The sequence below is a fragment of the Chiloscyllium plagiosum genome, unplaced genomic scaffold, assembly GCF_037043375.1.
Source record: "Chiloscyllium plagiosum isolate Xiang-an unplaced genomic scaffold, Cpla_swu_hap1 HiC_scaffold_5, whole genome shotgun sequence".
NCBI lineage: Eukaryota > Metazoa > Chordata > Chondrichthyes > Orectolobiformes > Hemiscylliidae > Chiloscyllium > Chiloscyllium plagiosum.
This window is the reverse complement of record NW_028270143.1, coordinates 93,272,146-93,284,456: the sequence shown is the minus strand read 5'-3', so window position 1 is coordinate 93,284,456 and position 12,311 is coordinate 93,272,146. Positions and strand designations below refer to the sequence as shown.

The window sequence follows — 12,311 nt, the reverse complement described above, 5'->3', positions numbered from 1 at the left end:
CTTTCAAAACTGGGAGTACACACTGTCCCTGACCTCTAGACCGGGTGTACACACTGTCCCTCACCTCGAGACCAGGAGTACACACTGTCCCTCACCTCAAGACTGGGAGTACACACTGTCCCTCACCTCGAGTCCGGGAGTACACACTGTCCTTCACCTCGAGACCAGGAGTACACACTGTCCTTCACTTTGACACCAGGAGTACACACTGTCCTTCACCTCGAAACCAGGAGTACACACTGTCCCTCTCCTCGAGACCAAGAGTACACACTGTCCTTCACCTCGAGACCGGGAGTACACACTGTCCCTCGCCTCGTGCAGGAGTACACACTGTCCTTCACCTCGAGACCAGGAGTACACACTGTCCCTCACCTCGCGACCAGGAGTACACACTGCTCTTCACCTCGAAACTGGGAGTACACACTATTCTTTACCTCAAGACCGTGTGTACACACTGTCCCTCACCTTGAGACCAGGAGTACACATTGTTCTTCACCTCAAGATCGGGAGTACACACTGTCCTTCACCTTGAGACTGGGAGTACACACTGTCCTTTACCTCGAGACCAGGAGTACACACTGTCCCTCAACTCGTGACCGGGAGTACACACTGTCCTTCACCTTGAAACTAAGAGTACACACTGTCCCTCACCTCGAGACCAAGAGTACACACTGTCCTTTACCTCGAGACCAGGAGTGCACACTGTCCTTCACCTCGAGACCGGGAGTACACACTGTCCCTCACCTCGAGACCAGGGGTATACACTGTCCTTCACCTCGAGACCGGGAGTACACACTGTCCCTCACCTCGTGACCAGGAGTACACACTGTCCTTCACCTCGAGACCAGGAGTACACACTGTCCCTCACCTCGAGACCAGGAGTACACACTGTTCTTCACCTCGAAACTGGGAGTACACACTGTTCTTCACCTCAAGACCGGGTGTACACACCGTCCCTCACCTTGAGACCAGGAGTACACACTGTCCCTCACCTTGTGACCAGGAGTACACACTGTCCTTCACCTCGAGACTGGGAGTGCACACTGTCCCTCACCTCAGGACCGGGAGTACACACTGTCCCGCACCTCAAGGTAGGGAGTACTCACTGTCCTTCACCTTGAGACCAGGAGTACACACTGTCCCTCACCTCGTGACCAGGAGTACACACTGTCCTTCACCTCGAGACTGGGAGTGCACACTGTCCCTCACTTCGAGACCAGGAGTACACACTGTCCTTCACCTTGAGACCGGGAGTACACACTGTCCCTCACCTCGAGACCAAGAGTACACACTGTCCTTCACCTCGAAACTGGGAGTACACACTATTCTTCACCTCAAGACCGGGTGTGCACACTGTCCCTCACCTTGAGACCAGGAGTACACACTGTCCTTCACCTTGAGAGCAGGAGTACACACTGTTCTTCACCTCGAGATCGGGAATACACACTGTCCATCACCTCGGGATCGGGAGGACACACTGTCCTTCACCTCGAAACTGGGATTACACACTATTCTTCACCTCAAGACTTGGTGTGCACACTGTCCCGCACCTCGAGATCGGGAGTACACACTGTCCCTCACCTCAAGATCGGGAATACACACTGTTCATCACCTCGAGATCGGGAGTACACACTGTCCATCACCTCGAGATCGGGAGTACACACTGTCCCTCACCTCAGGACCGGGAGTACACACTGTCCTGCACCTCGAGGTAGGGAGTACACACTGTCCCTCACCTTGAGACCAGGAGTACACACTGTCCTTTACCTCGAGACTGGGAGTGCACACTGTCCCTCACCTCAGGACCGGGAGTACACACAGTCCCGCACCCAGAGGTAGGGTGTACTCACTGTCCTTCACCTTGAGACCAGGAGTACACACTGTCCCTCACCTCGAGACCGGGAGTACACACTGTCCCTCACCTCGTGACCAGGAGTACACACTGTCCTTCACCTCGAGACTGGGAGTACACACTCTCCCTCACCTCGAGACCAGGAATACACACTGTCCTTCACCTTGAGACTGGGAGTACACACTGTCCTTCACCTCGAGACCAGGAGTACACACTATCCTTCACCTCGAAACTGGGAGTACACACTATTCTTCACCTCAAGACCGGGTGTGCACACTGTCCCTCACCTTGAGACCAGGAGTACACACTGTCCTTCACCTCGAGACTGGGAGTACACACTGTCCTTCACCTCGAGACCGGGAGTACACACTGTCCCTCACCTCGAGACCAGGGGTATACACTGTCCTTCACCTCGAGACCGGGAGTACACACTGTCCCTCACCTCGTGACCAGGAGTACACACTGTCCTTCACCTCGAGACCAGGAGTACACACTGTCCCTCACCTCGAGACCAGGAGTACACACTGTTCTTCACCTCGAAACTGGGAGTACACACTGTTCTTCACCTCAAGACCGGGTGTACACACCGTCCCTCACCTTGAGACCAGGAGTACACACTGTCCCTCACCTTGTGACCAGGAGTACACACTGTCCTTCACCTCGAGACTGGGAGTGCACACTGTCCCTCACCTCAGGACCGGGAGTACACACTGTCCCACACCTCAAGGTAGGGAGTACTCACTGTCCTTCACCTTGAGACCAGGAGTACACACTGTCCCTCACCTCGTGACCAGGAGTACACACTGTCCTTCACCTCGAGACTGGGAGTGCACACTGTCCCTCACTTCGAGACCAGGAGTACACACTGTCCTTCACCTTGAGACCGGGAGTACACACTGTCCCTCACCTCGAGACCAAGAGTACACACTGTCCTTCACCTCGAAACTGGGAGTACACACTATTCTTCACCTCAAGACCGGGTGTGCACACTGTCCCTCACCTTGAGACCAGGAGTACACACTGTCCTTCACCTTGAGAGCAGGAGTACACACTGTTCTTCACCTCGAGATCGGGAATACACACTGTCCATCACCTCGGGATCGGGAGGACACACTGTCCTTCACCTCGAAACTGGGATTACACACTATTCTTCACCTCAAGACTTGGTGTGCACACTGTCCCGCACCTCGAGATCGGGAGTACACACTGTCCCTCACCTCAAGATCGGGAATACACACTGTTCATCACCTCGAGATCGGGAGTACACACTGTCCATCACCTCGAGATCGGGAGTACACACTGTCCCTCACCTCAGGACCGGGAGTACACACTGTCCTGCACCTCGAGGTAGGGAGTACACACTGTCCCTCACCTTGAGACCAGGAGTACACACTGTCCTTTACCTCGAGACTGGGAGTGCACACTGTCCCTCACCTCAGGACCGGGAGTACACACAGTCCCGCACCCAGAGGTAGGGTGTACTCACTGTCCTTCACCTTGAGACCAGGAGTACACACTGTCCCTCACCTCGAGACCGGGAGTACACACTGTCCCTCACCTCGTGACCAGGAGTACACACTGTCCTTCACCTCGAGACTGGGAGTACACACTCTCCCTCACCTCGAGACCAGGAATACACACTGTCCTTCACCTTGAGACTGGGAGTACACACTGTCCTTCACCTCGAGACCAGGAGTACACACTATCCTTCACCTCGAAACTGGGAGTACACACTATTCTTCACCTCAAGACCGGGTGTGCACACTGTCCCTCACCTTGAGACCAGGAGTACACACTGTCCTTCACCTCGAGACTGGGAGTACACACTGTCCTTCACCACGAGACCAGGAGTACACACAATCCCTCACCTCGAGACCAGGAGTACACACTGTCACTTACCTCGAGACCAAGAGTACACACTGTCCCTCACCATGAGTCCGGGTGTACACACTGTCCCTCACCTCGAGACTAGGAGTGCACACTGTCCCTCACCTAAAGCCCGGGAGTCCCTCGAGTCAGTGATAACCATGATAAACAAGGAATGTCAGTAATCTAATAGAAAATGAAGTGAGTGGATGATTAGAGCGCTGGGAAACCTTTCGGTTACTAGATCGAAGGGCTCAACCAAAAACAATTGACAGTGGGTGGGAGTTTCCTCTCACCGGCCATTCTCAAAGCAAAAATGGGTCAGAAACCCACTTTCAAATTTGAGTGGGTTTTTATGACACTTTGACAAAGTTTCAGTGGCAAAGGTGGAGCAGCTTGGAGGAAGTCTCGAGGTTGTGGCATCTGTTAAGTGATATGAAAGGTGATTGGGTAGCCATTGGCATAATGCTGATGACAAGGTAATGGTAACATGCTTACAATTGCACACACCATGTTAAAGGATTTGGATCTATCCAAGAAAATAACTGATCTTTCGATGCATGCCCAGATCCATTGAGGCCGATTATAGTAAATAGAAGCTGGATATAATCCTGTTTGAGAAAGCATCATGCAGAATCGAAACCAGCTTTAAGGCAGATGTCAGCAGTTTTAACCTTGTGTGATGGCGTATATATGATCGAGCAGTGGTTAATGAGTACTTAGAGTGGCTTGCCTACTCCAGCCGCACTGTTAGTGCGCTACCATGAAACTTAGCAACTCAAGTTAGCGGTATATCTTTCCCTAGCCAGCTGCCGTGTAATGGGAAGAGGAAATTGAAGTTCAACAAGTTAATTCAGATCTAAGGAATCCCAGCTCAAAGTGTAAATGTAATGAAGTACATAGGCAGTCAAAACGCACACATTACATTAGAAACAGTGCAGCAAGTGGCCTATGACATTCATATAAACTATACCATATGTAAACTTGGAAATAAAGTAATAATACTCAAATAACTCAGCATTTTTGAAGCCCTACATTAGTTCAGGTCTCGGTGGCTGGTGCTCAGGAATTGTTTTTAAAGAATTTTTCTCAAGCTTTTTTTTGATTTTTAATCAATCTGTTTTCAGAGCTGAACGCTATTAAATTTGTTTTACTTTTCCTTAAAGCCATATTTTTCTCCACAATTTTGCTGTTCGTATTCTTGCAAACTATATACATGACAAATATGGGACAATGGTACATTTTGTTCTGCTCTGTATCAATGAGAATTTGATTTTGATTCCAAATACAGCTCCTGGAGATTCCCAGCCTTGGTCACTTTGGAATATGAATTGATTTCAATGAAATCCCTCTTTCTACCACAGGTTGTACATTCTGTTATCAACATACACCTGAAATTTGCTCAAAGAAACACTCTCACTCACTGTTTTAACAGAACCCCTGTCCACAATCCATTGAAGGTATGATTCTGGATTGGAAACTGCTCCAATAAAATTCCTGGCAATGGTCTTCCAAAGTACACAAATTGAGGAAATGATCTGGGCTTTGGAAAACTTCTCATTACTGCTGGAAGTGTGATGCATATGTAAACATTATGTTTCATTATGACTTCATGATATTAGATAAATCTTTCATTCATAGAAACATATAAAATTATCCAGGTTATAAGGGGGGAAAATAAACATACAGTACTTCTCCATGATCACCTTTAAAGCCAATGAAATATTTTTGAAGTATAGTCCCTATAATAGGAGAGAAAATGAAGCACCAGCAAGTTTCCAAAAACAGCACTGTAATCGCCAAATCGTTTGTTTTTGGGATATTGATTGAGTGATAAATATTGACGATTGGCCAGCACATCAGCGGTAACTCACTGCTCTTCGATAGTGACATCCAACATGCAATCAGCTGGGAACTCTGTTCAATGTCTCACCCAAAAGACAGCACCGACAACGGTACAGTGCTCTCTCACTGCTATATAGATTGGCAGCCTTGATTTTTAGGGTCAACTACAGAGTGGGACACAAACCCAGACCTTTGTCACTCAGATGGAAGAGCACTACAAAATATGACTGACATTTGAAAGAACGGTGCTGCAGAGCAAGGCCAACCCATTAAATCCCCATGTTTACATCTGGTCTTATGGTCACTATGTCACATTCCTTGCTCTGCATGAAACCTTTTTACACTATCATGTTATTTTGCTGTTGGTTCTGGAAAGCGATTGAAAGCTGTTGTGTGGAATCTTGTTCAGGCATCAGGGGTCTTACCTGCTGCCCGAAGAACTAATACAGGACCTGCACTACCTCTTCTCAGGAAGTCCTGCCAAACTACAAGTTGATCAGGCATTTGTGAGGCCACCAGTGGGTCTTCTCTTGCAATCAAGACCCCAAGTTTGAAGTCTCATCTACCAAAAGCTGCCAACTAATAAGGTTAATCATTATTCCAGACGTCTGAAGCTGATTGAAAAGTGCGCATTACCTTCAAACTGATTATCATAGAGAGGAACAATCTTGACCATTGAGTCAGCATTTTCCATTCCACTCTTAATCCCTGTTCAGTTCCATCATCCTTGGCTTCACCATCTTCTTCAATATTAAGTGGAGCTACCACATTTGACTGGTTTCTAAATAAGAGTCTACAATTCAATATAATTCAGAAAGGATACCACCAAATGGTCATGCTCCCGTCAAGAAGGAATGAATTGGTGCTCCTTCTTTACTCAACCCCTTCAACAAGATTAATTTACAAAGGATCATTTTCCACATTTATACCTTTTCTCAGCCCAAAAGGGTTATACTTTAAAAGCAGCCAATTTAACCAGACTCTCTTGAATTAAAAAAAAACAAGTTATCTAGATATTAATATGTGAGAAAAGATAATCAAATGGAACACACTTGCACACAGTTTAACAATGAAAATTGAGTCCAAAAGTAAAATTAAAAGTAAGGAAGCAAGTTTTGTTTGTGTTATGAAATGTTGCAGCATTAAAGTGCATCATTCCAGTATTACTGACTTTGGCAGTAGAATAACTACTTGGATATTCTTGGTTCTGCAGTTAATTGGAAAGTATTTTCCCAGTTTCTATCCACAGTGGCGTTGCTGAAAACTTGTGTTCAGCAATAAGCACAAGCAGGAAGTCTTGTGGAAATTCTCAGCTGTATTCACAGCACAGTTTAACACAGTGGAACATGACCAAAAGCTAACAAACTAACACGTCAGCATTGTAGCATGTTAGCATAATCAGACCTGGGGTTGTCGTTTTTAATCTCCTTTCTTGTATGTTCCTGGAAGTATAAAAAATAAACATGTATTCCAGTAGTACTACTTTCCTTTCAATTATACTATGTCTGCAGTCAAAGATATAACCTAGAGGTGATTGAAGTTTAGTTTTTTGAATGGCAACTCGCTCTTTGAAGTTTGCCATTTGGAGTTCCCTTCACGCTCATCAGGTGTGACATTCCATGGTTCCGTTCAGGATTCAGTGTAACTCTCATTGGAATTTTCTGACGGGTCTGAAGAAAAGACGTTGGGCTCAAAACATTAGCTCTGTTTTTCTTTCGGTGGCACCATGGTTAGCACTGCTGCCTCACCGTGCCAGAGACCAGGGTTCAATTCCCGCCTCAGGCGACTCTCTGTGTAGAGTTTGCACATTCTCCCCGTGACTGCGTGGGTTTCCTCCGGGTGCTCCGGTTTCCTCCCACAGTCCAAAAATGTGCAGGTTAGGTGGATTGGCCACGCTAAATTGCTCATAGTGTTAGGTGAAGGGGTAAACATAGGGGAATGGGTCTGGGTGGGTTGTGCTTCGGCAGGTCGGTGTGGACATGTTGGGCCGAAGGGCCTGTATCCACACTGTAAGTAATTTAATCTAATCTAAAAAAAATCATTCATGGGAAGTGACATCAGAGTAAAGGCCAGCATTTATTGTGCTGCCATTTTGAATATCTGCAGTCTATGTGGTGGAACTACCCCACCAGTGCTTTCTAACGTTTCTGTGGTTGGAGAATCTGAGTGGTTTCAGAGGGCAGTTAAGAGACAATTACATTACCGTGAATTTGAAGTTAGTTGTAGGACAGACTGACTAAGAACAGCAGATTTCATCTCTTAAAGGACATGGGTGAACCAGATGAGTTTTAGCACTGCAGATACATTTTCAGTACTAATCTGGAGATCCTATCTATCCCAGGGACAATGTCTTACAATCATCATAGGTGAAGGCCAGTGTATCTAATTAATTGTACCCTGAAACATATCTGGGCCAAAGGTGTGCTCCAGCTGGATGCAATGGAGCAAACACACCTCCCAACTGACAATATGACAGGGAGATGAGGGAAAGGGGGATGAACGAGGGAAGTATTACCCAATTCTCTGCATCTCAAATGAGCAGTTTGCAAAACCCGGAATGTGCAGTCCGCTGGGCCAGAAAATAAGGAGAGTGGGAAGGTCAGGCAAAATGTTTCAAGGATACCTGATGTAAGTACTGAAGGAATGTAAAGGTCATCCAGAAATGTTGAAAGTTTAACAAAGATTGCACAATCTACTGTAAGGCATGATTTTGCACATTTCAAAGTCAATGGAGCATTAATAACATTAGAAGCACTGCCACAGAAAATAATGAGTAAATGGACAACAATGTTTATATATCTGAAACAAGAGAAGGCCATCGGTATGGTAGTTGCCTACACCCAGCCATTGACTAATTGTAAACTCATATATAAAACATTCTTTCCCCAGAACTCTTGAATAGAAGAAACAAAATAGATCAGAACCTGAGGCAATTGGAGGCAGTCTTTTAGAAGAAATCTCTCCCCAGTTGTACACGGTTAATGCAGAGCAAGTCCACGACAGTCACACATCCACCAATCATTGAATTTCAGCAATCAATCTGATTCCTACCTCAAGGAATCCCTTTCAGAATCCTGCTGCACAACCTCTGCTCTCCCTTCTTCATTTCCTTTTTGCTGAGCCAGTACTTATTGCCCGGCCCTAATTGCCCTTGTGAAGGTGGTGGTGAGCTGCCTTCTTGAACTGCTGTAATCCACCAGCTATGGGTTGACCCACAATGCCCTCAAGGAGGGAATTTCAGGATTCTGACCGAGCGACAGTGAAGGAACGGTGATATATTTCCACTTCAGGATGGTGAGTGGCTTGGAGGGGAACTTGCAGCTATTGGTGTTCCCATATATCTGCTGCCCTTGCCCTTCTAGATGGAAGTGGGCATGGGTTTGGAAGGTGCTATCTGAGCATAGTCGTTGAATTTCTGCTTTAGTTGTGTCAGCATCATAAGCTAACATTCATAGTCAGCCAATATCTTATGCCTATGTGGAAACAATAAAACTCTACATGTCCAAACTCACGCTCAGCTTCCTCAGCTTATGGAGATAGCCTCAAGTGCAACTCAATCTCATTACCTCAACACGCACTACTTACTTGCAGAATAGGAAATGCCTCTAATAATCTCATTGGCTTGATCGAATTCCCGCCAAATCTCTGATTTTTCTGTAAAGCACAGCTTAAATAATCAACTTTATTTTTATCAATCTCTGACTAGGGATCTTCATTCTCTATCTTCTCCAGTCCAATATAATCTCAGAAATTAGACAGGAGTAGGTTAAAAATCAAAAGGGTGCATGGTCTTTTGAAACAGGTAGTGACAAAACCGTCCTATGAACTAACAACCCACATTCCTCTCCAAGCTGCTCATTAAGGAATATAGCCATCCCTTTTGTGCTGCAGGATAAAACTCTTGGAATTCCCTCCCTAATGGCTTGTTTTTTATTCACGCATAGGACATGGGCACCACTGGCTCGGCCTGTCTAAAGTTGCCCTTGACAAAGTGGTGATGGGCTGTGGGAATACCTAAACAACTGCAGTGGTTCAAGATGGCAGCTCACCACCACCTTTTCAAAGGCAACTGAGGATGGATGATAAATGCTGGCTCAGCCAACACTGTCCATGTCCCATGAGTGAATAATAAACAGAAATGGGACTGTCTATGTACATTGCATTCTGTTCTATGAAGACATTTCCACAAATACAACTAACTGATTTTATGTTAGAGCAATTTTGCATTACACCAAAATCAATAAACTGGTATTTTATGATCAATGCTGTTAATCATGATGCTTCCTGTTCAGGAATTATCACATATGATCACATGTTCACATTGCACAGTTACTGCTCCTGATTAACTCATGTGGAAGGCCATGATACCACAAACACAAATTAATTACAAGATATTTTCCCAGAGTTAAACTAAACTAACAGTTCACCTCCACTGATTCATTGGCTCAGACAGGGAAACAAACAGGCTTGGGTTCCAGAATATTAGTAAGGAACATTTTCATATGTCAAGGGCACCTCATAATAGAACACTGACACTGCTGTTGACAACTGCTATTGTAGAAAGTGTAAAATGGGCAAACTGTGAACTTCCCCATTATTCAATGACAGGCTTGAACGTGGCCACTCTGATGTGTGAAGGTTGCTGCTATGTGGCCAAGGTAGCAGAATGAAGCCAGATAGCACACAGCTGTACCCCTGTAAGAGGCAGCACCTTCAGGAGTCGGGCTCAGACAGTTTTGCCGACAGAGAAGTCTCTTCATGTTTGATGTTGCAGCTGTTGGGAGTGAACACAAATAATTATTTCCTACGGATGAGGGATAGAGAAATGAGGTTGTTTTGTTAAAATTGTGTTTCTTTTTGTTTCGTTTTAAATCTTTGCTTGTAAAATAAAGGCTTTTATGAGGAACAAAGTTAAACTTTGTCAGAATGCCATGAAGCTGCTAAATGGCCAGTGCAGATTCCTATCAGCTCTTTCTCAGATTTAAAAGCAGTGAATCGCCTTGTAGATGCAGCCTGTGTTTTCTTTGGACTTTGAAGCTCGATTTTCCAGCCATCACAAACATCCATCACAAAGCCACAGCTATCAGAAACACAGGTACCTCCTTTTTTTTGGTCACAAAAATGTTCTCACAGGCTTCAAGCTGACTTCTTTAATGACTCTTTCAAGTTGCCACAGTGTGGACTTTTCTGAAGGTTGACATTGTACTGAACAGGAAGTCCTATGTTTGATCCCTAGTCTGGAGTTGCTTTTCCAAGGCCCTTTGCTGGCACCGCCAGTTCCCAGACTTGTACACTCAGCTACACCCGAAGATGGATTCTCTAAGGCCACTCATTGGGAAGATCCTGTTTTTGTTAAGACTTCCTGGCGGCTGATCTGGTTGAAATCAGCAGGTTCACCTTAAAGACTGGCTGAATAAAGCTTGTGTGTTAGTCCTGGTGTCTGCATAACTCTGATTGATATAAAGGCTGCTTCAGCTCAGTGAGCTGATCTTGGTCACGGCAATAGTCCAACAGTTCTGTGCTCAGGTCTCCTGTATTCTGTCAGGGCTCCCGTTCCTGTTTGCTGTGAATACATCAGTTTGGAAAAGTCGTAAACTTGACTTTGGCTGAAAGTGTAAAACAATGAAAATAAAAATATTGAAATATGTATAATAGGTATCCAATCCATTCCACACTATCTGCTAAAGTCAAAATCACTCCCAATCAAGTTAATTCCAGGGTGAAAAATAAAATATAAGGTTGCCATTGTCCTGTTGGGCCGTAGGGCTGCTCTCTCATTGGAGAGAAATGACTGGTGGTAGTTTAACCTGAGGGTCACCATGCCTCAGGTGATAAGGAGAGATGTTGAGAAGGAGAGTCCTTCATGGTAAACATAGCCATTGTGGAAATTGAACCCACAATGTTGGCATCACTCACCATTGCAGACCAGCCAATCAGCCAACTGAGCTAACTGACCATCAGAACAAAAGTAAAGAACTCACAAGATGCAGTTTTCTGAATGTAACATTTATTGAAGCCGCAATGTGTTAAAGCTTTAGATTTATTTCCTTATGGAAATGTGAACCTGTCCTTTCCACTTTTCATTTTCATAAACACATTGCACATGCATTTGTGAAAAACATTGTCTGTATTTCAAACCCTAAAGCACACAATTACAAACCACTGTTCCTGATTGTAGCTGGTGAAAGTTTAATGCATTCCTCTGTCCACTATTGCTCTTTTTATTTGTCCTTGGAACTTGAACAGGCTGCATTTTTGTCCATCCCAGGTTGGCATTAATTTGAGGCTGTACATTAACCATTTAAGATAGAAATCAAACAGAGTGGTCATTTACAAACAGTATTGTACAAACACATTTGTTCACGACAGGTACCGTCATTAGTTTCAAGCCTGTAATGCTGTCGATTCTGAAAAAAAAGTCTGTTTTCTTATAGTGGAAATAAATTACACCAACAGGGAAAGTCGCCAAAAGCTGACGGCAGAAATGAGACCTGGATTCTGAGCTCTCAGGTAAATCTGACAGCCACCGGCCAGTCTGGAGTTTGTCATTGATTATACTGGTATTCTCTCTCTTTATATTGTGCTGGAGATGATGACGTTAATGTGGATAGTCCTGGCTATCTCCACAGAGATAACAGGGAGATCTTCAGCACCAGAATATAAGCCAAGTAAATGTAAGCAAGGTGAAATCTATTTTCAAAGCTATAGAATATAACGGAGCAATATATCTTATCCACAAAGAAGGCAA

At 45.2% G+C, this 12,311-nt stretch overlaps 1 long non-coding RNA gene across 1 annotated transcript in view; it reads left to right on the top strand.

Moving 5' to 3' along the window:
• The window catches only part of LOC148149983 (uncharacterized), a 140,137-nt gene extending 128,080 nt beyond the window's left edge, over positions 1–12,057 (top strand). The window contains exon 3 of the long non-coding RNA XR_015757122.1: positions 12,020–12,057. This is a non-coding gene — a long non-coding RNA (uncharacterized LOC148149983). The remainder of the gene's footprint in view (positions 1–12,019) is intronic.
• The last annotated feature ends 254 nt before the right edge of the window (positions 12,058–12,311 follow it).